At 44.3% G+C, this 27,282-nt stretch overlaps 1 protein-coding gene across 1 annotated transcript in view; it reads right to left on the minus strand.

The window, feature by feature from the left end:
* ORC5 (origin recognition complex subunit 5) overlaps window positions 1–27,282 on the minus strand; it is a 143,215-nt gene that overhangs the window by 84,580 nt on the left and 31,353 nt on the right. The gene's annotated exons all lie outside the window — the stretch shown is intronic.

The following is a 27,282-nucleotide window of genomic DNA, read 5'->3' on the forward strand; positions in this document are numbered from 1 at the left end:
TCCCAGTAGGGTGGAAGTTATTTTTACGTCCCGCTTTATGACAAAGAAAACACTGTTGTCAGAGAACAATGTTCCATCTCCATCTTGGGTTTTCTACTGTGAGCACCTTGGCTCAAAAGCATTAAAGTTTACCCAAAAAGGAGGCCTGGAAAAGAGACTATTACTAGGTGATATGATAAAGGTAAAGGGACCCCTGACCATTAGGTCCAGTCGTGGCCAACTCTGGGGTTGCGGCGCTCATCTCGCTTTATTGGCTGAGGGAGCCGGCGTGCAGCTTCCGGATCATGTGGCCAGCATGACAAAGCCGCTTCTGGCAAACCAGAGCAGCACACGGAAACGCCGTTTACCTTCCCGCCAGAGCGGTACCTATTTATCTACTTGCACTTTGACATGCTTTCGAACTGTTAGGTTGGCAGGAGCAGGGACCGAGCAACGGGAGCTCACCCCGTCACAGGGATTCAAACCGCCACCTTCTGATCAGCAAGTCCTAGGCTCTGTGGTTTAACCAACAGCACCACCTGGTGATATGATAGCTGCCTTAAAATATTTGAATGCCTTGAAAGGTGGTGGACTCTCCTTGATAGGAGGTTTTTTAGCAGAGGCTTGATGCCAGCCTATCAGGGATACTGTAGTAGCAGATCTTCAGCATCAGCAGGAGATTGGAATAGTTGGTCTTTGATGTTCCTTCCAATGCCATGAAATTTAATAGCCGAAGTAGCAGAACATTTGGGTAGCTTGGACAAGACCAGACTCTTTTTGCTCAGATTCTCCTTTTAATCTGCCCTTCAGTTGAGAACTTGCATCTTAAATAAAATTAATTTAAAGCAACAAATAATCAAACACTTCCATGCTTTGCAAGATGGAGTGAAGTGATCAGCATTTTCTAGAATCAACCCCCTGTCAAGCTCTGATGAGCAGCACTGGTGGAGCATTAGCCTTTGTTCTTGGGTGACTCTATGTAATTCCCACTGAACTTTATAGAAATTTCACAAATGAATAATTGGACCTCATCAATGAAGTCTCTAGAGCAGGGAGTGGCGGCGGCAGCAATGGCGATGCGGGTGGCAGCATTTCCCTGGAGTAGGATCTCAACTTGTATCTTTCCATTTACATTGCATCCATTTTGTGTCATGCCACCCCCCAATAGCAGCTATTTTGAGACTGGCACGACCAACACTGACTGGTTGGTGACCGCTGGTTTAGAATATATGGTTTTATTTACACATACAGTGGTGCCTCGGGTTAAGAACTTAATTCTTTCCGGAGGTCCGTTCTTAACCTGAGACTGTTCTTAACCTGAGGTACCACTTTAGCTAATGGGGCCTCCTGCTGCTGCTGCGTGATTTCTGTTCTCATCCTGAAGCAAAGTTCTTAACCTGAGGTACTCTTTCTGGGTTAGCAGAGTCTGTAACCTGAAGCATCTGTAACCCGAGGTACCACTGTATATACAACCTGAGCACAGGATGGGAGGGCTTATAGCATCAACACTCCAACAGATTATGCTTCCCCATTAGGTTGCTGGGATGTTTGTGTCCCCAAAGCCATAGCTTTGAATTCAGCACACAGAGTGTCTTCTCAGTGTAGCACCCTGCTTGTGGTTAACGCTTAGCTGGAATGAAATATTCAACGCAGCAATAGAGAAATTAAAATAATAATTTATTTGTCAGACAAATAAATGAGAGACACAGTGGTATATGGTTACCAAAGTTCTGCCCACTCCAGCCCTGATGGCCAGCATTTATATTTCCTCAGCCCAGCCCCCTTGCTCCTCCTTTGGCTGCCTCTGTCCAATCAGCCTGGTTGAAATTCCTATTGGCTGTTTGCTAGAACCAATCATAAAAGATACACCCATTTCCTATTACCTTTTATGGGAGACAAAGAGCTATATTTCCTTCTATCTATAAATGGCAAACAAGTAGCCATATATCTTACATTTGCCTCAACAAGGCACCTTACTTACCAGATCACCTTTTGCCCTTATTACCCTGTTGCCCTATTGCCCTATTCACTCCAAAACAGATGGCTAAAACAGATATTGGGTTCACATTCTCACACACCATCAATGAAATAAGAATCTAACATAAGAATCTAACATTTCTTACTTTCTAAATCCTTTGCATAATTACATTTAAGCCAATATATTTCATACATAACATATATAGATTTTTTAGAAGCAAAGGCCTTTTCAAAGTAAAAAAGAACTTAGTAAAAAACACTTTCCAAAAGCAACTCCTTAAATTTACACCCCCTTTCAAGCCAGCTGCTGTTTCTATTAGCTCTTGCCCTTTAACCTTATGAAAATGTGGCTAAAGCCTAATGGGAGGCACATGGTATTATTTTCTGTTAAACAATAAATCCTACTATTTACCAACTCTTAATTAGTGTTTTTGCAGCTTGATTGTATTCTGTAATATGTATGGTCAGTATGACCTTTTGCTCCCAGCCTATAATTCCCTTTTACAACTTTGAGAATTTTGGCTCCTGCTATAAATCAGGGGGGCCCTTGTCCAGGAGGATAAACATCTGCCAAAGTCTTTTAGCCAGCTGGTCTTCTGCCTGGCATAAAACACACAAGCATCTGCAAATATATTTTTAAGCTCATTTCAAAATACAAGTCTTGATCAGATGCCTCATCAGCATTCAGCCCAGACTCCCCCACAGACTACCTTGGCTATTGTTCTCTCTGCTTACAATATGATATTTCCTCCAGCCTGTATAAGGTGTGTGGAAATGCCTACCTGCTCTTTAGGGAGCATCATCACTCAGCGACCTCTTCAGTCATACAGATGGGAAGTACTTAACTGGACCAGCTTAACTAAGAAACTGGTTTAATCAGTTCAGCTGTTCCTTCTCTTACAGGCCTCCATCTGGTCGATACGAAATCACACTGGGAATCATCCAAACCAGTGTTTCCCAAACTTGGGTCTCCCACTGTTTTTGGACTACAGTTTCCATCATCCCAGCCCACTGGTCCCGCTAGCTAGGGATGATGGGAGTTGTAGTTCAAAAACAGCTGGAGACCCAAGTTTGGGAAACCCTGATCCAAACCAATCCCCTAAATCTGTAACAATTCTTTTTCTTCCTCTTCTTCTTAAGTGAAGTTTGTCAAGCCCAGCTCAGAATTGACCTATGGCAGTGGGGTGCCTTGAATGATGGTCAGGGGTGCTGCAGGCAACACTGGCCTCTGTCCCTCTTTCCTCCCCTCCCTCCTCTGATGCCCTCTCACATCTCTCCCTCCCCAAGGCTTGCACAGCTGTTTATCGCAGCAGGCAAATGATGCCTCTGAGAGGCACCTCTCTTTGGGGTGGGCTGGGGGGCAGTTCAGAGACCGGGAATGACAGCAGGGGCTGCCTGGAGGACTCCCAAGGAGAGGGTAGAGGAGAGGAGAGGCTGAGGAAGCACTTCACAAGGGAGGGTGTTCAAAAAAGGGTGAGAAGCTGCCAGCTCTGCAGGCAAGGGGTGACATAACTGGGCTCCTGAGCCCCACGGGGGTGATGCAGAAAGAATGTAGTTGGTCAAGGGAGCCGTGGACTCAGAAATATTGAAAACCTCTGACTTATGGGAAGAGTGGAAGGCACCTGTTCTTCATTCATACAACTCTTACAGTCCATGGACAGGGGGGCAGGTAGAAAGGTGTAGGGCATGGTTGGCAATTCCGAAGGGACAATGCTGCATGATTCCTGGCGCATTCCCTTGACAGGGGCCTGCCTATGGCACCAGGTTGGTGGAAGAGTTGCACGGTTCCTACGGTGGCTGCACCAGAAGTTCTTTTGATGTTGCAGCTGCAATGTGTTGATGTTGATGGAATGTAGGATAATGATGAACTTACACCAGTGCAAGGAAGGTACAGTGGGGACCAACATACCCGGACCATATGAGCAAAGGACTGGAAAAGGTGGGTGACATTTCTTTGACTTAATCCGTGGTGGGTAACCTCCGGCTTGTGGGTCTCCTAATTTCTCCTGCAAGGGCATTTTGGCCAAGCTAAACCCACCTGGCCTACACCTGGTGGCTGGGGCAAAGGGGGTTTGCGGGTGCTGCTAATCAGCTTGTGCAGAGGCCTGTGTACAGCACTTTGCTGTACCAACCACCAGCTGGTTGTCAGGGGTTGCAAAGCACACATGGATCCATGCAAGTCCTGATGATCAGTTGATTAATCCTATTTTGCAGAGTGAGAATTAAGAGTGAGATCATGACCAGCCCAAAGCAACCCAGAAGAGTCAGAGCTGAACAAAGATTTCAAAGCATGCCTATGAAACATACAATCTGCACACACAGTACCTTTGTTCAGGCTCAGATTACAGCAAGAATACATTTTCTGCCCATGACTAAATCTAGTTTATCTTTCTAAGAAACAAGTGATGAAGCAGTAGCTTAATATACATGTAGCTGGAATGCTTTACTACCTCGTGGTTTATAAAATCAAGGTTGCCTTTCCTAAAAAATGCTGCGTTAAATCATGTTTTCTTCATGAATTATTTTGCCTTTGAAGAGAGGCATTTCTTTTGACATTTGGTGAATTAAGTTGACAGCTTGATATGGATGCACATTAACACATGGTAGGATTTACGAGCGTTCAAACTGCAAAAATCTAATACTGCTTCCTGCAAAATTGTCCTTACTTGTCAACAAGAAGACAAGATCAATCACAGGATTTATAAAAAATAAAAATAAAAAGTTTCAGAAACGTTCTCTCCAGCATCTTTGTAAAATGTTGTGGACTCAGTGTCTTTTATCCAAAGCATAGATAGTTATAAAGGCAGGGAAGGGAAGTGTGTAGGACAACGACCAAACCAGTGAAATATACCTTGCTTTGTGGTAGCAAATACTGTACATTGTAGTTGGGAATGTGTATTAAGGTGGTTAGATCAGGCTGACAATGCTTAATGGGAATGTGACATTTGGAGAGCTGAACTAATAAAAGTAAGACTTTCGCTGCATTTATAATGCCATATGCTGTCATTATAGTGTTATATACTTCCCCATTCTACCAAGTGGAAATTTGCAGGGCTAATACTACAGGGTTTAATTTCCTTTGGATAAAAGAGCACAAGACAGTCAATCTCTAATATTTCCTTCATGCTAAAGCTTCTAAGATCTTTATCCCAGTTGGCATCGCTCTTGGATTTAAATTGATTTTATGATTTTGCTGTTCTTGTTTTAAACTGCTTTTTATAGCTAGACTTGTTTTTTAAAAAATAAAAATTAGGTTTGTATATACAATTGCCTTAACTGCTTTTATTTATGCAACTATCACAATAAATTCAAAAAACAAACCAATTACAACCAGAGCATAATGGAAGCAAACAAGCATTCCTATATCAAATAACAAATCCCCTGCTAGGAATTTTTGCAGCCCTCTGAAAGGTGTATTCCCAGTTCCACCTAGCTCCAGATATGAAATCTTTGCTCCTTTGTTCTCTTTGCTTCCCTTTCTCTCTGTAATCCTTGGAGACAGAAGGGGTCCACTTCTTCAGGTTCTAAAGGGCATCTCATTCCACCAGACATGTACCCCCCACCCCTATTCAGGGGCAGAGCCGTAGCTAGGTGATCTTGAGCTCCTGTCAGGACCATCCAGACTGTGCCTCCTAGCCAAGGACAAGTCTTATTTATAGACATATTTATGGACATATTTTTAGCTGATTTTGCACACCCCCATCTCACCTGCACCCCTGGCAGGGGCCTTCCTTACCAGATCATCTCTTGCTCCCATTATTGATGAAAAACCACCTGCTCAATGTACAACATCTGAGTGTGCTGGTCCCGTGGGATACCCGAGAGGTGAGGTCCAAGTCCGGTCCGTGGTCAAAGGTGCAACGTGGAGGCAGTCCGTAGTAGCTGAAGCTGGGTGCAGGGCAGGGAGTCGGGTGAAGTCAGGGACAGGCATGCAAGCAGGGAGCCAGGGCGAGTCAGGATCTCTGACATAAAAGCAGGACAGGGTTCAAACAGGAACTAGCAACCAACAATGTTGATCCTGCAACTTGGGACTGGGGCTGGCTGGCTTTTATCTGCCCCGAGGCATAGGGCGGCCCCAATCCTCTAGTGACTCGCCTCTCCTGGCCGGAGGCGAGCACTCCTCCTGCGGCAACTTAGTTCCCTCCGCCTCTCTGCCCTGAACCTCTGCAGCTCAGGAGAAGCTGGAGGGTTACCGGACCCAGAGGCAACCTCAGCTTCCTCTGAGAGTGGAGCACCTGCGGGCAATGGGTCCTCCATCACCTCAGGAGCCAGAGCAAACTCAGCTGATGCCTGCACCTGAGGATCCAGCACAGGTGAGGACCCTTCAGGCTCATGCCCCAGCCACGGCTCAGCTGGTTCTGGAGGCGGGGACTCCTGTGCAGGCTGGGATCCCTCGGGTTCACCATCCGAGTCCAAATCCCAGGCCATCACACTGAGTATTCCTAAGATATCTACAGTCACTTCCTTTTAATATGTACATATTATACACACTATCAAGTAACTTAATAGTTTTTTAGAAAAAAAATTGTGCCAGTACTCACCATGAAGTTGTTAGAGTGAGTGCCACACTTTTAACTTTTGAAAAATAAAATAAAAGGTGCTGGTACTGTGCACCCTTGTGTACCTCAAACAAAAAGAACCCCAAATCCCAAAGATATCCTGCAAGGCAGTGGAGGTTTAGGATCAGAATTCTCCTTCTCCTATATGGGTTACCTTCCCAGGTTGATGAGCCCCGTCTGCCCCTCATTTTCCTCCAGAGCATGTGCAGAAACTGCCTTCTTTGCCGTTGAACCCACTATTGGTCTTGTCCGCTCAATCTAACAGAGCCTGTCTTCACATGCAGGGGAAGTTCCTAACTCACTTAGAGTTTGAGACCCAGCAACTACCCTCACCTGGTTTAGCTGGCCAGTTCAAGCCGTTCCTGGGGTGTGGCCACTGTCACATGTTGACAGCTTCTAGGAGCTATAGGTGAGAGCTGAGTGCAGGGTAGGGCCCAAAGATGGACAAACTACCCCAAAAGGAGCACATCATGTCCCCCACCAGAGGTACTGCCCCTCCCCTAGCACCCTGAATACCGATTTATGTTAGTAAAGAAACAATTCATCAATACCAATAGATATAGGTAAAGGGTAAAGGGACCCCTGGCCGTTAGGTCCAGTCGTGGACGACTCTGGGGTTGCGATGCTCATCTTGCTTTATTGGCCGAGGGAGCCGGCGTACAGCTTCCAGGCCATGTGGCCAGCATGACTAAGCCACTTCTGGTGAACCAGAGCAGCACATGGAAACGCTGTTTACCTTCCCGCCGGAGTGGTACCTATTTATCTACTTGCACTTTGATGTACTTTCAAAGTGCTAGGTTGGCAGGAGCTTTGACCAAACAACGGGAGCTCACCCCGTCACGGGGATTCGAACTGCCAACCTTCTGATCGGCAAGTCCTAGGCTCTGTGGTTTAACCCACAGAGCCCCCTGTGTCCCCACCAATAGCTATATTAAGTACTAAATCTTCTTCAGTCACATCATGATAGCAGTGTCCAAAAGTGTGAAGAAAACTCTGACAGTAAAGGAATGATACTTTTTACCCAGAGAAACACTATAGAAACTTTCAAAGTGATGAGTAAATTTTCTACATGATTCATTAGTAATACATACTTGACAAGAAAAAGCACATTACATTAGCCTAGATTAGTTCTTCACCCTTCAACACAAAGTAGGATGTGGAACTGACCCTATTCTGTTCCAATTTTTATGTGTTGGAAGTAATTTTTTTTATCTTATTTCCAGTGGCATAAATAAGGAGTGAACCCGATGAAATATTGGAGTGGTTGCACTGCAAACCAAGGGTGTGAAAAACCAGAACCCAGCTTTTCTTCACCTCACCTATTTGAACAGAGGATTCATAAAACACAAACCTTATCTAGATCCCATGATATAATCTGTATGTAATTCTATTCATCCTTTAATATGCATCCAATAAACCAAAATTATAAATAATGCAACGTGCCACTGGTGGGTTATTAGCCTGTATGGCAGAACATGTGCAATCTCTTTGACACATCTGGGATTTCTCTGCGGCAGGCTCTGTTTGAATATAATTTTGCATGTAATCAAACGAGGAAGTCTTTTTTTCCTTTGGAGGTACAGTTCACAAATTTCACTGCATTAATTTTGGACAACAAGCAATTGTTTCTTTAATAATATTTATCAATTCTGTCATAATTAAATTCCAAACATCTTGCACCAACTGACATTCCCATTGTAAATGATAATATGTACCAAGTTTATTCCTGCCCCTCCAACAATCGGGCGATATAGAAGAAAACGTTTTTTACATTTGCAAAGGAGTGTGATACCATCTGTATAATAATTTTAAAGAGTCTTCTCTCAGATAACTGGAAACAAATTTTAAGGGTCACAATTCCCAAATTTTACTCAAGTCCTTGGGAAGACTTTATGTGCCAATATCTAGTTCCCATATCTTTTAAAGTGCTCCATTGCTATTTGACCCCTTTTCTTTATGCCCATATATTCCTGGCAACTGAGTATAGCCATTTCTGCATCTGATGAAGGGAACTATAGTCTACAAAAGCTTTATGGCATAATAAATGTGTTCCTGTCTTTAAGATGCTACAGCACCTTGTGATGCTCTTGCTAAACCCTGAATTATAGATAAGATTAGCAATCTGTAGGCCTGCTAAATTTCAGCCTAGCCAATGTTTCTCACTCACTGATGGCATTACTATTATTATATCTATATTCCATCATTATAGCGTAACCCTATCACTCAGGACAGCTTACAACACATACAGTTGCAATTTAATAAGAAAACAATGTGAAACATCATATAAAATTTAACTGAGGTCAGAAACAGGCTTCATTAAATAAAGTTATGTGAGTAGAAAAGATTTTCAACAAGAAGGGGGGGGAACAGGGGTTGTCTGGCTTGGTGGTTTAGGGCATGGATGAGAGACCCATGGCCCCACCAATATTGCTGGACCATCCCTGGCCATTTTCTATGCCAGATGAGTTGGAGTCCGATGACACCCAGAGAACCACAGGTTCCCTTCATCCTGATCTAGGATTATGGTTCTTAGGGTGCAAAAAGTCCCAGGTTCAGATCCCACACAAGCCCTTTCATTTCTAGTTAAAGGGGACCTCAGGTAGGTGAAAGACCACCGTTGGGGACTCTGGAAAGCTATTGCCAGTCTGAGCAGAAAATACTAAGCTAGATGGATAAATTGTCGGAACTGGTATAATGCAGCCTCCCACATGGAAAGGAGACGCCACAGATTAGGCACCACAAATCACGCTTTCATAAAATACCTTTCAGTGGAGCCAATTTAAAACATTATGCTAAGACCAGAGATTGATTTCCATGTGCATGCTCATCATTTGATGACTGTTTCATAAAAGGCTCATCACACATATCACCACAGGCAGAACTATCATATCATCTTGACCTCTTTTAAGAACCGGCTGGCTTTGCTCATTTTCCTCTTTCCGTTGGTGTTTTGAGCCTTTTAGAATTTGGATTTTCAGCCTTATGTAATCTGCCCAGAAAGCCTTTTTGGCTAAGGGGGGGTGGAGAGATAAGAAATGCACACAGTGGAAGGAGTTCGCAAGGAAGGTTCTTCACACGTTCAGCTGAAACAAAGTGCAATAATCAGGTGGTAAGAGAAATTGGGCAAGAGACACCTGTGTTGCAAACCTGAGAAAGGAAGTGTGACTGGCATGTGTAAATAGACCCCAATTGAGCACACTGCTCTCCATGCACTCGCACACACCTAAGTGTAGTGCATACACATCAGGATTTATTGGGCAATATCCCCTCTATTCGCTTGCTTATAGAGAAAGTGTTAAAGGCAGCTGGGAGATTTAACGGTTGTAACTGTTGGAGAGAGAAAGCAACCAAAATAGTTCCGCTGCGCTTGTGGGCCTGATGTGCACATTACAGTGGTACCTCGGGTTACAGACGCTTCAGGTTACAGACTCCACTAACCCAGAAATAGTACCTCGGGTTAACTTTACTTCAGGATGAGAACAGAAATCGTGTGCCGGCAGCGCAGCGGCAGTGGGAGGCCCTATTAGCTGAAGTGGTACCTCAGGTTAAGAACAGTTTCAGGTTAAGAACAGACCTCCAAAATGAATTAAGTTCTTAACCCGAGGTGCCACTGTACTGGATTGCTGCCAGAGAGTGCAAATAATGGCTTTGTTTTAATAACGGACATGTTTTCATTAAGCTTCTTCTGTTGCTACTTCCCCAGTGCCTCCATCTGAAGTCAAAAGTGGTTTGTTTGTTTTTGGATCCTTTCCGCTTGTGGGATCCATGACTCAGTTGGTGTTAAGTTGTGGGTGAACATATCAGACGACACAGCGATTCTTCAAACAGCTCTTGTTTATTCACAGGCCAGAACAGAACTGAACTGAAGGGTTCAGCCAGCCTGCTTATATAGAGCTCCACTACAACGCAACAGCAACCATTTTCTGTAACTATCCAATCACTGAACATCACTTTCGATCCCTTATTTGCATATGTGGACCTGAACTATCTACAGTATTCCCCTGCTGGCCCAGGGTGAGAACTTCAGTACATAACAGTTGGCATGATGTTGAGACATGCCTCTTTCCCTCCCAATGCACTGGCTCGATATCAGACACTCTACCCCCTCCACTGGAAACCTCTCTGGAGGTCTTGTTTTTTGTATCCAAAAGATGTGCTCAGCAGGAAGAAATCAAGACAGCTTCAAATGCTGTAAGTGGTACTGGGGCATTTTACCATGGGCTTCTAATAATGGAATCCTTCTCAAAACCCCTGGGGAAATTTGCTCACCTTTGAATACTGCCTTCTGGGGCAGCGCTTTCCTCCCATTGTTGAAGATTGTTTCTAAATAAGGTTTCCGTGTGAACCTGGGGAACTGGTTCCACAGGCAGCCTGTCACCGTTTGCTTTCCACCAATGTCATCTCTCTGCCTCCGCTACCAAAATTGTAAATGGCATTTTGTTTTTTTTGTTTTGCTCGTTCTTGGATCTGACTATAAAAAGAAGGCTTCTCCAGATTTAATTTTCAACACGGGGAATCTTCAGATTTCCCTGTGGTAGCACAAACTCCAGCCAGCATGCACATTCTTCAAGCTTTCTTCATCTGCAGCTTACTTCTGAGTCACTGATGGAGAGCCCATTACCTTCCCAGCGTTTCCAGGTAGTTGTGAGGATTCCCACAGCAGCAAATTAATAATTGAAAAGCATTTTGCTTTGTAGTTTGAAGTTATCCTGTTAGTTTTTGTATGCGGAGAGGTTGGAGGGGGTCAGAAATTACAAGAGGGGTGGCCCTGAAAGAAAGGCAAATAACAGCTTTTCTTTGGGATCAACTTTGCCAAAGAGAAAGTTGTCAATCTGCACAACTTATTTATTCTGACAGGAAAGGCAGAAAAGCTTGGCGTTTGTGTGACCTTAGCCTACCGTTGGTCCATTCTGTTTAGGAACAGGAAACTCGGGTTAGGCATTATGTGTGGATAAGTCAAAGAGCCATACAGCACCATCCCATTTGTTTTGCAAATGTGTCTGGGGTGGGCAGGAACCAATCAGTGGCAACAGACAAAGGAAATTCACATGCATGGATCTTTGACACCCAGGAATGGGGGAAAGTGTTATGTGATTTTTTCTTGTTGACTTTAGGGGAGGACTATATTTTGACGTGAGCAGCTTCCACAGCAGGCCAGATGAGTTCAAACGTTTAGTCACACAGCGGCACATGCAAACTGAACTGTTATGTTCTGCTTCGCTTGAACAGATGGAACTCAAAGCTGCGTTTAAACTTAAACTGGTTTCGTTAGAACAAACATAAGACTGCCTCTTAGCCAGCCTGGTTCTCACAAAGACTCTTTCGACTCCTAACTCACACTGACTGAAACCAGATCTAGGTTGTGAACATGAAGAGTCAATGAGGTGTCATTGTGAGAGTGTTGGACTAGGACCTGGGAGGCCAGACTCAAATCCCCACTCAGCCGTGAAGCTCAACGGATTACATAGGCCAGTCACCAATTGGGGCAGACTAACTCATCTTACTCAGTGGTTGTGAGCAGGGCCGGCCCACCCATGAGGCAAGGTGAGATGACCGCCTCAGGTGACAGAATCCATAGTGGCAGCAGAGTCAACCTCCAAGGAATGCATTGCCTGCTACTGTTGCTGCCATGGTGGCAGCGACGACTGTGGTGCACTCCTTGGAGACTGGATCTGCCGCTTCCTTGGCAGCCCTCCTCCCAAACCACCTTTGCGGAGGACTGTCTGCAAACAGGAGATGCTGCTGGACTTTTCCACCCTTGTTCCCAATGTAGATCTTTATTTCCCTCTTGTTCTTGATGTAGATCTTCACTCACCCCTTCTTCCCTGACTGTAGGGCATGAGTTTTGTGGTTCGCTTCAGGAGCCAAAATGCCTAGGGTTGGCTCTGTTTGTGGGGATAAAATAGAAAGGGGGGGAAGCTGCATTTATGCCACCTTCAGCTCCATGGAGGAAAGATGAGATGGAAATGAAATGAAGTAGCAAAAATAAATGCTTTCCAAAATTATACATTATTTACATAAAATTGTATTGACTTTCATAATTTAATCCCAGCTATAACATAACCCAAGTTCGCAGAACCACATTTTTGCTCATGGAAACTGTAAAGTTCCATGTAGGTTGAATGACAACTATTATTATAACAGATGCAAACATGGAGTTTGGTGTGCTCTTTGAGTTTTTTGTTTTTATTTCTGTGTGAAACAGGTCTAAACACCTCTGAACCGTCACTGATATATCAACCATAAAGGATGTAGTGGCCCAGCCAAAGTCAGCGTGACAGTGTTCAAACAGCAGCTCAGCAATGGGTGTTTTCCCAAAAACATCGTTTATCAGGCTAACCTCCCTGACAGGGCTGTTGTGAAGCTAAAATGTCACCCTGAGCTCTTTGGGCAAGGAGCAGAAAACAGTTAAGTATAAGAAGTATTAGGAAGTCAGTGCAGAAATTAGAAATACGGAATATTTGGTTGAAACAACTGAGTGCCTGAAAGAACTTGAGCTCCTGCATACTAGAGATAACACGGTCGCTGGCTCCGGCAAACAATACATTGCAATAATCCAGCCTTGAAAGAGGCAACACATTCATCAACTTTTCTAAATCCTCCTCCCTTTGCAAAGGGTTGTGCCTCGTGATATTTCGCAGATTGCGGAAAGATGGGCCAGTGACTGAATGGAAACCTGGATCTATCAAACCAACAACAAAGTAGAGCCAAGCTCTTAAGTCTACAACATGGATTTAATATGGGGTTTGATCACCAGGGTCAGACACAGGAGTCAGCAAATCCTTCCCAGACCTTCTTGGAAAGGAAAAATGGGACCAGCGACAAACTGTTCCTGCATCCAGTCAGCCAGTCATGTACCAGGATACTCCTTTCCATTTACCTTCCCATTGGTTCCCCCCGACAGTCGGCATTCTGAGCTCATGCAGTTGTTTTTAGGGTTCAGGTCCCTTAGGGTTTTTTCCTTTTTTCCTTCTATCCCTGAAATACTGACTTCTGTAAACCGTTGCGTTCTCCCCCACCTCACATTTGGCTTCTTATGCAATGGCACTCAGCGCCTGAATATAAGAAATAGGAGGGATTATTGCTGCTGGGCTCTCCCCATCTACATACTTGAGGTTTTTTCTGGCCCCTTCACATTGCATCTTTTCTCGGCATTTCTTTTCAGCTGTCCCATTTTTGTTTTTTCTTTCTGAATGTGGCGGCTAGGAATGATGTTGCCATAATGAAGCTGTCCCCTTCTAACAGAAAGGGTGTCATGTACACTCAAGCATGGACAAAATCTGTGCAGAACCCAAACAGAGCTGTAAGAATAAAAGCTGGGAGTATGGCTTCATGTCGTTTTCCCTTTTCCCTTTCCTTTTCCTGAAAGAGGGCAAATTTTGGTTCACTGTGTTAGGAGCCGATATACCTGAATGTTACCCATTGATTTCCTCATGTTCTAAAGCGGTTCCATAAACTGTCAACACTGGTGATGTTCTATACTACTTATATTTAATAGTATGATGTTACTGTGATGGTCTATAATTTAGTGAATTCCGTGTTTCACGTGTGCATCATGACAATCCCAGATATGTTCCCTCAGACTTGATGGGTGGGGTGCACCCAGTTCTGCATGGGCTAGTATGCCCCCTGAAGGAGCAGGTGAACCGTTTAGACAGACTTCTAGATCAGTGCTTCTCAAACATTTTTTCCACTGGGGCAGACTTTCAGAATGAAAATTTGCTGATGCCACACTGATTTTTTAATTGATAAGAAATACTTTGGAAAACAAAAAGAACTCCAAGCAGTGCTTGATTCTGAAAAATTATCTATCTATATTCTGCAAATGAAAACAATTATTTTGAGAGTACACTACTACACTGAAATGTTTAAATGCTTCTTTGATTGCCCTTCTCACACTTGCCAACCTCTCTTGCCACACCCTGTGAGAACCACCATTCTGTTAGGATATGGCTCTGTTCCACCTTAAAAAGGAACAGGCATGACTGCTGTGTGTCACATGCCCGTTTACTTCCAGCACAGGTTTGCTGGGAACTTCCATTTGTATATAGCTTTTGCTTTCTTGCTGTCTGCTGGACATGAAGGGAAGCAGACATGTTTTTTCCTTTGTTCCTGAACTATGCTGAATAAATGCTGTAAATATGCTTACACATGTCTCTGTCCGCCACTTCCGTTGTGAGAAGATTTATTCACTCTGCTGATAAGAGTGTGCTGAGTCTCCAAACGTCTCTGAGGTTTGCGTCACTGATTGATGCTGTACCGGAGATCACCCGGCTGCCAGCCGGTGGCTGGAGCCAGCTGGGGGCCTGCCAAATGCCCCCGTCTCCCCAGCAGTATCCCAACACGTTCTAGGTCAACTACTTTCATTGGAGGCACGGGTTTCCTCTGTGGCATGGTTTTGGCTGGTGGTCCATCTGTGACTCTGTCTGGATGGAGATAGCCTAGATTTTGTTGCTTGTGTTCTGGTGACATCTAGGTGAGATTACTGCAATGGGGCTGCCTCTGAAGGCAATTTGCAAACTGTAGCTAATGGAGAATTTAGCAGTCAGATTAGTGACTGAGACCTGGTATCCGAGCTTATGTGATGCACTGTCAGGCCTCTCTGGTCCTTTGCTGGCATCTTGCTGTTGTGAGCATCCACTAACTTTTGAGGTAGCTCCACATGGTGGGTGATTATTTACTTGGTGCTGCTCATATCTGCAAGTTACACAACAATCTCCTGCTCAAAATGCCATCCCCTATCACCCTCCCCTCATACAGTCATACCTCGGGTTGAATACGCTTCGAGTTGAGCGTGTTCGAGTTGCGCTCCGTGGCAACCTGGAAGTAACGGAAGTACTTCCAGGTTTCGCCGCTTGCGCATGCGCAGATGCTCAAAGTGACATCACACGCATGCGCAGAAGCAGCAAAAAGCAACGCATGCGTGCGCAGACGTGCTGTCGCTAGTTACGTTTACCTCTAGATGCGAACGGGGCTCCGGAACGGATCCTGTTCATATCTAGAGGTACCACTGTATAATCTAGATTTCACATTTCAATGGGGCTTTTTCACTAATCAGGTTTTCTGTGGAAACGGTAAACCCAGGTTAAATGGGGAAATAATATGGGGTTGCATTTTGATACGGTCAATGTATGGATGCATGCACGAGCAACACCACACCCAGAAATAGGCTACTGTGGAAGAAACCTTTGATATTCATTGCAATGTATTCATAGGATGTGGCAGACCCCCCTTGGCCTATCAATTTGTGGATCTAGCTTCTTAGTACTGAAAGCTTTCCGGCAGTCCATTATATGCACTTCTTGATCCTTGCGAAAGGCAAAGCGTTCTCATTAAGAGCCATTTGTATTCAGACATTTTTGTTACCGAGTTGCTCAGACTCACTGGTCTCTTGGGAATTGCTCAAAGAACATTGACTCCAGCTATCTTAGTTTTCCCGGGCAAAGTTTGACTAAGCATGAAGCTTGGGAACAGCCAGGGCAAGAAAGCTTAAGTTCACACATGTTTGCTTCAATGGGAAGCAAAAACCAAAGTGAAGTGAAAAGGAATGGGAGTGTCTAAATGAATAACTTAAAAGCCAAGGTTCGAGGACAGAAATCTGGCTGAGTCTGGAATAACCTTGTGAAGTGAAAGGATAAGAAAGAGGGATTTATATCTGGATGCGAGGATAGAGATGATAAGGAAAACAGGAAAACAGGAAGATACAATGAGAGGTAAAGGAGGTGCTGTGGGATCGGTGGAAGTCAATGTTTGTTTTTCTTTTTAGTGTTTATATTATTAACTTGTAAGATACGGATTTGTTTTTTTGAATGTTGGTTTTTGTGTTTTGTGTATTGTTATTTTTTGATATTTTTCATGTTGTTGTTGTGTGGAAAATACTAATAAAATTTATAATAATAATAATTTTTAAAAAACGAGACTGCCTCTCCTCAATTTGGCATGCAGACATGCAGGTGCCTTCCTCATCACTTGATTTACAAACAAATCAAGACACCTTGAATATGGTCTTCTGCATTTAAAGTACTACCATTGCTGGCCAACCCATTAATAGCTATCAGCATCATTTCAGGTTAGAAACCTTCCAGTGGTTTCTAACCACTAGAAAGAAAACCTTCTATTCTTTTCAGACTTATGGTAGCTCTATAAGTGCCCATAAACACCTTTGCTTCTCTATTATGTGGGGGAAAGAACCCTCTAGGTCAGGCATAGGCAAACTTGGCCCTCCAGATGTTTTGGGACTACAACTCCCATCATCCCTAGCTAACAGGACCAGTGGTCAGGGATGATGGGAATTGTAGTCCCAAAACATCTGGAGGGCTGAGTTTGCCTATGCCTGCTCTAGGTTCTTAATTTGACCTGTAAGATGGATCCCCAGTTAGGTTTCATGGGCTGAGTGAACTCTTGAAGGGTCCACTTCACAGATCCAGATTGGAGGAGGATTACTTTGTGGAATACACAGACAACTTCAATCTATTCCTTCAAACAGCTTTGGTTTAATTCCTATCCTACCTCTCACTATTCCTTTCCCCTTATTGTTTTTTGTTTTGTTTTGAACTTCATTTAGTTTGGAATCTGAGGCAGCAGCTTCCCTTTCCTAGCCCTATTCAGGGATGCCTCAAAATATCACAAGCTTTAGGGATCTTCCAGTAGCAGTGATCTCTGGACTCTATTCCCACTTCATTTTCTCAGGCCCTGGGAAAGGGAATATTGTCCATTCCCTCTCTATTCCCCATTCAGATCCTATACTTTGCCATGTCTGCACCCTCTTCAGTAAGAGCATGAGACTCTTAATCTCAGGGTTGTGCGTTCAAGACCCACATTGGGTGGAAAATTCCTGCGTTGCAGGGGGTTGGTCTAGATGACCCTTGTGTTCCCTTCCAACTCTACAATTCTATGATTCTTGGCTAAACTCCCCTTATACAAGTAGCAGTCAGTGTAGTGGACAAAGCCATCCTTCCAACACTGGCATCACTGCTGCTTGCCTAGACAGGATGCGTGTCAGGCTGCTGACAGCAATTCCAGCGGTCGGTTGCCCAGGAACGTACAAAGACAAGGAAGGGTATTACCGTCCACTTTTTATTCAGTATTTACAGATAGAGGCAATAAAACCCAGCCTCACAGATAATGGCATTGTCCCGAGTGACTCTCCACCCACCCCGTCTCTTCCACTTCCTCATTCGTCAAGCTCAACATCTTTACTACTGGTGCTGAGAAGTCCCCTCCGCCCTTGAGCTCTTTGCTCTCCTACTTTCTTTTTTTTAAAAAAATGATATTTATTAAGGTTTTCCATTTTATACAAACCAAAAAGAAAAAGAAAAAAGAGGAAAAAAAATTAAAAAGAAAAAATATTACAAACACATAAATTTCATATCATATTTTCCAGTAACATATTTCCCTGACCTCCTCATACCTCCCCTTCTTGTATTCCAGTTCAAATTGTTCATCCAGCAAATCCTTATCTCATAGCATTACAGCTATAAACCTTATTTTCTATCCATCTTCTTAAATTATTGTAACTTATACTTTTACTTATGTACAGAAAATAACTATTTTTTCATATTCTTTTATACCATTACAGCTGATAACCCCTTAATTTCAATCCAACATCACTCAGTATTCCTTAATATTACAATATTTTTGCAAATAGTCTTTGAATTTCTTCCATTCTTCCTCTGCCGATTCTTCTCCCTGGTCGCGGATTCTGCCAGTCAGTTCTGCCATTTGCTCTCCTACGTTCAAGGCTCGCTGGGTTCTGCGAGGGAGGGAAAGTCTGGAATGCTTTCCAAAGACATTGTGTCTGTCAGCTGTGGCCCCCCTGCTGCTTCCTCTTCCTCCTTTCCCATTATTGCCCAACTCTCCCCCTCATCCGCTTCAGAGCTATGACCTCCCTCAAACCCGTTGTAATTCTGAACTGTCTGGGAAGGCGGTCTCCACCATTCCTCCTCTGCCCAGTCCCTGACAGTGAGGCAGTGTTGAGGTTGGGGCTGTATAATAATAATAATAATAATAATAATAATAATAATAATAATATCTCATCCATCTGACTGGGTTGGCCCAGCCACTCTGGACAGCTTCCAGCATATACAAAACCATAATAAAACACCAAACATTTAAAATTTCCTCATGCAGGGCTGCCTTCAGGTGTCTTCTAAAGGTTGCATAGTTACTTATCTCCTTGACATCTGCTGGGTGTCCCACAGGGAGGGTGCCACTACCGAGAAGACCCTCTGTCTGGTTCCTTGTAACTTCACTTCTTGCAGTGAGGGAACCATCAGCAGGCCCTCAGAGCTGGATTTCCGTGTAGGTGCGCTGGTGAAGCTGATCCCACACTCCTGCCAGTGCACCCACACAACCCCGCTGCTCTTCTCAGCCTCTCCCATAAAAGCTGCAGCAAAAGCTGCAGTCTTAGGAAGGCAGCTCCTTGGCTCTGCCCCATCACACCGGCCACTACTGACTTGACCCTCTTGTCTTTCTGCTGTCCATGTTTTCTGGGTGATTCTTCTTGCCTCAGACGGCTCCAGCTGTAGCTAAGTAGCTGGTCTGATGCGAATGCCACTAGCTTAACTCTCCATTTTTTCATTCTGTAATCTGCATACAAACCACTATCTCTATTTATAATGAAGCTGTATGTTTTTGATTCTACACTCTGGCCTATGGCGTGAGAACTAATTCCCCCCTTATACTAATGTAAAAGCGCAATATTCCCATGTCGTACTGTGTCTCTGGGCAAAATATCTCATTACACGTGTCTGTTGAGAATACGCAGTCATATTTCTCCACGGCATGTGATACTTTCAGTAGCAGAATGTACCGGAGGAAAGAAGCAACACCCAGGGCCTCCTCAAGGCCAGATACACTCAGGAACACTTGAAACGGCTTCTGTAGATCCTGAATCTTTAATAAAGTTCACAAGCAGAGAGAGAGAGAGAGAGAGAGAGAGAGAGAGAGAGAGAGAGAGAGAGAGAGAGAGAGAGAGAGATCAGGGGGCCAAAAAGCACTGAAATGTCCAAGGTGCTTTTTTCGTTTTCTTTTTTTTCAAGAGGGGAAGCTATTTAAAAAACACATTGTCAGAAGAAATAAAAAAGCAGCAGAGCTTAAAAGGGGAAAGTATCGATCAAACAGGGAGCACACAATAGACAAAATGGACTGCAGAGTGTTTTTTGAAAACAAACCACCATCACAAAAGCAAGAAAAGTTAAAAGTCCTTCCGTATGCCCTCTAATTCTGGCAAAATGGGGGGGGGGAGTATAAATGGTGCAGGTTAGAGGATGTACAGAACATCCAAACCAATCAAGCAGTCGGCTGGAAAGTGATGTGTGAAAGAGCAACATAGCCACTTACCTTGGAACTGCCTGGTACAGAGGCAGCGTCCAGCACAATGTTCCAACTCCGTGATGCAACACATGTGAGAAACATTCTATTCACTGGTCAAAAATACCGTATTTTTCGCTGTATAAGATGCACCAGACTACAAGACCCACCTAGTTTTTGGAGGAGTAAAACAAGAAAAAAATTATTCTGAAACTCAGAAGCCAGAACAGCAAGAGGGATTGCTGCGCAGTGAAAGCAGCAATCCCTCTTGCTGTTCTGGCTTCTGGGATAGCTGCACAGCCTGCATTCGCTCCATAAGACGCACACACATTTCCCCTTACTTTTTAGGAGGGAAAAAGTGAGTCTTATAGAGCAAAAAATACGGTAACCATCACAGCAGGGGCAGACTTTGTCCTTTCAAATTTCAGCAGCACCCTGTGTGAGGCCAAAATTTGGCGCCCCTGCCTCTCGTTCTGCGCATGTACTATGTCATAGTTGTGACGCCCTGCAGCACCTGCCTTGGCTTCGCACTCAGTGCAAGGAAAACGGTCACGCTGCCCTAAATCCACCTCTGATCACAGATCTATAGGTACAGCAAGAGTTTTCATATCTCCTTGCACACATTGATCTTCACTGTTCACAGAGCCGGCTGCCAGTTGTCTATAGGTACATGCATTGGTGAATCAACTCTATGTCCAAACTTTATTTGCTATGACAGGACCGCCTGATACTTTAACTTGTTCATGCAACACTGCTCGATAGGCTGAGTTTTACCACAACTGTGATAGCTTTGCCTCTGCAACAGGCTGTGTTTGCTCTTTGGATTTTCTAGGTATCCTGTAGCTTTGATTCACATATTCCTAATGTAGGGACACAGGTGGCGCTGTTGGTTAAACCACAGACCCTAGCGGTTCGAATCCCCGCGACGGGGTGAGCTCCCCTTGTTTGTTCCCTGCTCCTGCCAACCCAGCAGTTCGAAAGCACATCAAAGTGCAAGTAGATAAATAGGTACTGCTCCGGCGGGAAGGTAAACGGCGTTTCCGTGTGCTGCTCTGGTTCACCAGAAGCGGCTTAGTCATGCTGGCCACATGACCCAGAAGCTGTACGCCGACTCCCTCGGCCAATAAAGAGAGATGAGCGCCGCAACCCCAGAGTCGGCCACGACTGGACCTAATGGTCAGGGGTCCCTTTACTTTTAATGTAGATATATAGGCATCTTCTGCTTTCCCAATAGTATGTTCTGTCTGATCTGGAACATTGCATAGAGCTGCAAGAACCACCATTCCTCAAAATGGACGACTTAATTCATGTCTTACAAGGCCCAGGCTCAGCTTGGTGCATGACACTCTAAAGTAAATTATGATGATCAAAGGGAATATCCAGATCGAGGTCTAGCACGGCCATCATGTAATGCTACCTGAAGGCTGTCACATTTGTGCATCCTGTTCCCTCCTCTTCCAATCTCCCTGAGAGCAATCCAAGCTCCGGAAGCATTAGCCAAGCTCTCAGGCCTTTAGCTGACGTTTTCGTAAGCCTATCCAGGTCTTATCCCCTAAATTACGTTCTGATTTCATGGCATACCCCCAGGAAGTGGAGTTTGGCATTGGATCATAGCTCTGTTATGCCAAACTGGATGAAAAGGCACTGAAGGCAGAAAGCACACAAACTGTACAATAAGTTGGCCCAGATAAAAATTTATCCTGGCTTTTTTTAAAAAAGGAGTTTTGCACCCCCACCCCCTCCTGATGTCTTAAAGAAAAGATGGTCTTTGGTCTGAGAGCTCCTTCAATTGATCTCCTCTCTGGGGCACATCTAAACAACCAAGTTCTTCCTTTACTCCCCAGCCTCCTTAATCCTGTTCAGCAATGCAGAGCTGATGCAGTTGGAAGCGAACCGCCCACATCCTGTTCTGGCTGACCCAGCAACAGAACTTTTGACTAGGTTCTGATTGCAGAATGTTTTTGTTGCTACAGCTCTGCTAATGGCAAAGGTGCCAAATCAATTTCTATCTTCTAGGATGGATTTTCAGAGAATGGGAAGTGTTATGATTGGTCCTAGAACAATAGGATCCAAAAGGCAGCAGTCTGATTGGTCCTAGAACAATAGGATTCAGAATGCAGCAGTCTGATTGGTCCTAGAACAATGCAGCAGTATGATTGGTTGGCAGGAACCACCCAATCATGCTCCAGATAGAAGTGAATCCACAACCTGATTGGCTTACAGTAGAATTCCGGAATTAGCCAATCATGTGCAGCCCATTGTGTAAATAATGTATATAAAGCAGATACTTTGAGGGGACTTTCATTCATTCCTCACCACTATGAGCTGAATAAAGAGCATGAAATCACTTTGCGACTCTGAGTATATTTCAGGAAGCAAGATTAGGCTTTTCTAAAACTGGACAGGGGAGTCAAAGAAAGGCCAGTTTGGGACAGTGGCTAGGACAGACATACACACAAAAAGGGTAGCCATGAAGGTGCGTTTGCAGGTGAGAAAAAACAAATGCAACCAGAATTGTGTTACTTTTATTAGAGTCAACTGAAATGCACCTATTTAAAAGGTGGAGGGGTGGGGAGAAGAGAAAAATTGGTTGCTGACAAAAAAAAAAAAGCTCAGTAGAGTCATGACTGCAATATGTGACAGTCTTATGGTGACACAGAAAACCCTTATACGTAATCTAAAATTCATTTCCAGCTTATATTAGCACTGTGCACATTTTTCTCTGCTTTTGCTCTCTGCCTTCTACAGGACCCTGTGCTCTGATCAGAGATGGAGACAGACCTGAATAACTTTGTTTCTTTGCTTCTGGATAGCTCAGTTGGTTAGAGCGTGGTGCTGATAATGCCAAGATTGCCGGTTTGATCCCCATATAGGACGGCTGCGTATTCTTGCATTGCAAGGGATTGGACTAGATGAACCTCAGGGTCCCTTCCAACTCTATAGTTCTGTGATTCTTTGTCCCACACTGTTTTGGTAAAGGTAAAGGGACCCTGACCATTAGGTCCAGTCGTGGCCGACTCTGGGGTTGTGGCGCTCATCTTGCTTTACTGGCCAAGGGAGCCGGCGTACAGCTTCCAGGTCATTTGGCCAGCATGACTAAGCCGCTTCTGGCGAACCAGAACAGCACACGGAAACGCCGTTTACCTTCCCACTGGGGCGGTACCTATTTATCTTGCACTTTGTGCTTTCAAACTGCTGGGTTGGCAGGAGCAAGGACTGAGCAACGGGAGCTCACCCCGTCGCGGGGATTCGAACTGCCGACCTTCTGATCGGCAAGTCCTAGGCTCTGTGGTTTAACCCACAGCGCCACCCATGTCCCTACTGTTTTGGTACTACCTAAAGCACTGCCTGGAACTAAATTTACTGTTTTGGTACTACCTAGTAAATTTAGTTCCAGGCAGTGCTTTTTTTCCCTAAAAAAATGTTTAGGGGTACTCTCATTTTCCTACTCATATTGAAATACTGCCCCTTAATGAGGCCAAACTTGGATCCACAAAAAGTTTAGGGGTATGCGCACCCCTGCGTACCCCCAGAAAAAAACACTGGTTCCAGGTAAACTGGTTTACTGTTTAGCAGCCTAACCCAATGCATGTTTACAAAGAAAAAGGAATTATGTCCCATTCAAGCAGAGCTTGCTCACAAGTAAGTTTCCATAGGGTTGCAATCTGCATTCTGGCAAAAGGTGGGTGCCTAGATGTGCAGGGAAATGGGAAGGAGCCAGGGATTCTTTCAGGAAAGGGATGGAGACTTTGGATTCATACTTTACACCAAAGTCCTGTCCCCCAGACTGCACTGAAATTCGTCTTGAAATAAGCTTTCCCCTGAAGCCAATGGAACAGGTTAGGTGCTTGGCTGCAGTGAGTGTTGCCCACAACTGCTTCTCTAGTTTGCAAATGTGCCCATGGAACCAAAAAGTTGGCAGCGCCTGGCACAGGAAATTGTAATTGGCCCAGGAGATTTCTGTGGTACTGATACACACAAAAATATGAGTGTGACTGACTTTTGTGATACATTATTGGGCAGCGGGGTGCGGGTGGGAACATATGGTTTACTACTAACTAAGGGCTCAGCCACACTTCTGCTCAGAGCAGCTTTCCACTTGACCCACAGCATGGGTCCGAGTGGGTTTTCCCCCGGCTCACTCCTTTCCAAAGGAAAATTCTCTCTTTAGTGATAGATCAGAACAAGCAGTAATCCGGGGAAATCCCAAATTGTGGTTTGCGATTGAGCACTAAAGAGTAGTTTTTTCCCCTGGGGGAAAACAGCAGGACAAGAGGAATTGTGGATCAGCCCTAATTCTCAGGCCTCCACGTTCTACCTGCTTGCCTTTCTAAAATGTTAATTACTGGCCCTTGACAGCTCTTCACAGGTAGGTCTGTTCACCTCAGCGAAGATGCAGTTAATCTTATGTTTAAGCTTTTAGCAGATAGCTGCAGCTTTCTGAATATAGGTCTTTGGGGTTGAGCATGATCAAATTTCTATGTAAAATTATTCTTCAGCCGCTTCCACTAGATAGGAATCAGTCACCCCACCTAGATAGTAATTGAGGTCATGCCATTCCTTTCAGCACCTCTATGGCTCTGGTGGCTGAGAATAACATTTCTGTCACTGCCGATGAAGCATTTATCACAGCTATATCTCCAGCAGAACTTAAAGCTTGCACCAGAATTCCTTTGTTATGGCTTAGAGGTAAACATGGTCATTAGCTCAACGAGTCTGGGCACATCATCTTTCTTTGTCTGACAAAGACCGGAACATTTTGCAAAATAAATATACTGTCAATGCTAATTTCCCCCCTTTTTAGCACATGGCCTTTCATCACTTGGCTTTTGGTTGTGGGGAACTTTGAAAACAGAACCTAGAAAGAAAACAGAAAACCCTCACTTACTCTACTCATGAGTAATTATCGCTCATACAACAACCGAGCTTGCAGAGGGCTTTACAAATGCATGCAGCTCTGTCATTCTCAACGCCAATCTCAGATGAGGAGCTTATAATAATTTTTCAATTAAAGACTGGGCAGTTGAGACTCAGTGTTTGTGCTTGTGTTGGCTGGCTGGATTAACAAATAAATCCACAACTGGCCATTGAAACCTGCTCAACCATTACCAAGGCCAACAATCTCCTTATCATACTCACAGCATTCAGGAGCTAGCCATATTTAAGAGACTTAATATAAGTGCATTGAGAGAGCCCTGCTAGGAAATGATGATAGAGGCACTGGAATACCCACATCCCTTCCCTTGAATCCGCACACTGTGACCCAAACAACAGTCTCTAGCTAATATATTTTAATAGCTGCTTCTGGAAGGAAGATATGGTCAGTGGTGTCATCTGCCTGACCACATTTCCTGCTTCCTCAAGAGAGGCAGAGGTTAAAAGGCATTTGCGCCTCTTCTTCTCTTTGGTATTAATGATAGCCTGAAGTACTGAGAGAAAAGAACCCATAACTAGTGAGGCACAGGAAGGAAAATGCTCTTCTGTCCTTAGCACTGCAGTGAAAACCACCCTGCACCCAAAAAGTTATTCTGTGATTTTATTTTTAACAAGTTCTTGGGGGAGTGCTGAGATCCCACCATTCCAGAAGACGCATAAAACAGATGCTTCACCACGAATTATGTGGCATATTCTGACAGGGAGGTAATCAAGCTTCGGGAAATATGCACATTTCCGCCCACCCACCCCTTCCCTACCTGTCTGCAAATGGATTTCAGCACAATGGAGGAGACAGCCAATATTTTCTTAATGGAATAACTTTGCTGCAGCTCCTGACTGTACATTCTGGCAGGAGCTGGGCAGTTCCTTTTGTTCAAAAGTTATCCCAGGCACCACTGAACTGTTTTTCTGCCTTTGGAGTTTACAGCTCCTCCGCCTGCTTTCCTCCCATTATTCTCCAGGAACTTAAAGGGCTGTCACGGCACTGCCTAAGTGTTAAAAGATAATCTGTTTACTTTAATTCTAACTCACTAAATTACCACATTTCTTAAATTTTAGAGGTGCTGAGTGAACTGTACTATGAAAGGGGTTTCAAGATTTTTGAAGAGTGGGCTGCAGAAATCCAGTTTTTTATTTATTTACAGTAAAAAAAAGTTACTAATAGGCTTGCTAACTTCTAAACCAACTCCCCATTCCATGTTCCTATAGCACCAGTCTGAAGCTATAAGCAGGTGATAATTAGGGCAGGATCTCCCCCCCAAAGTGGGTTTGTATGGGGGGCGGGTGTACAGAATCAACAATGAAGAACAGAGGACATTGCAAGCTCTGCTTGTTGTGAACCGCTCTTGTGAACAACCGGTGTTAATGATATGCAATTGCCTGTCAGCACTGTATAGATTTAATTTCCTTCGGACCTCCCTATCTACACCCCGCCCAAAACAATTATGCTCTTGTACAATTTGTTAGTCTGTAAGGTGCCACAATACATTATTGCTTGTCCAAAAAAAGAAAGACAGGGAAAGAGGAACGACATGCAAGAGTTCATAGGAACACATAACATTAACACCAACATACAATATCACCTGTTAAGACCATATTCATGAAAGACAATCTTAACTTGGCTACGCGTGATCGCCAAAGAAAGAAGACAATATCACCTGTGGCACAGGCCTACCTCTCTGACATGTTAACCCATCTGGCAGAAGTTGGGAGTCCGCACACTATCCCAAAGGGATTTAACTTCCCCAGTCTCTGATTTAAACAGAAACAAACACACACACAATTTTCCCCTCCAAGCTCTATGCTTAAGGCATGGGATGGCATGGGAGTTTTAGTCCATTAAAATTGTGAGGATCCTGTTGTCACAACAAACAAACTGCCTATAGCGTCCATTCTTTTTCTTCAAAGACAGATAATGGAAAGTAAAGTACCTCGCTTATTGGTATGGCATCTATCCCCCCACAGTCAGTACCTAGGAAGAGTGGACTGTAAATATTGTTACCAGCCAAACCCAATCTCTGACTGCTGAGAGAATTCCAAGATTCTGGGCACTTACCCAGGTTCAGTTTCCTTGGAATGAAGCTCAGCAGAGTCTGTGGCGTGTTTATGGTTTTATTTACACATATATGCAACCTGAGCATAAGATGAAGGGCGCATACCACCTTAACACCCCAACAGATGTTGCATCTCCATGAGTCATAACTTTGGATCCAGCATGGAGCAAGCATATATCTGTTTATCCACCTTCCAGCCTGCTTCTAGCTCAGCAAACCCACACTCTCTGGCTTTTGTTCTCCTACCTAGTAGTTAGGTGAGGGGTATGTGTGGAGAAAAGGCCCGCCCATTAGTCCAGAGGGCACCGTCACTTAGTTGTAGCTCTTGCACCCTTGCTCATTCTTTTGAGACGCTGATGGGGACACTTAAGTGGCCAGCTAAGGTCACAGTCTTACGAAGACACTGGTCCGACTAGTTCAGCAACCTACCCCCGCTGGGTACAAGACCCCAAGAATTAGAAGGGACT

Source organism: Podarcis filfolensis (assembly GCF_964270895.1).
Source record: "Podarcis filfolensis genome assembly, chromosome: 10".
NCBI lineage: Eukaryota > Metazoa > Chordata > Lepidosauria > Squamata > Lacertidae > Podarcis > Podarcis filfolensis.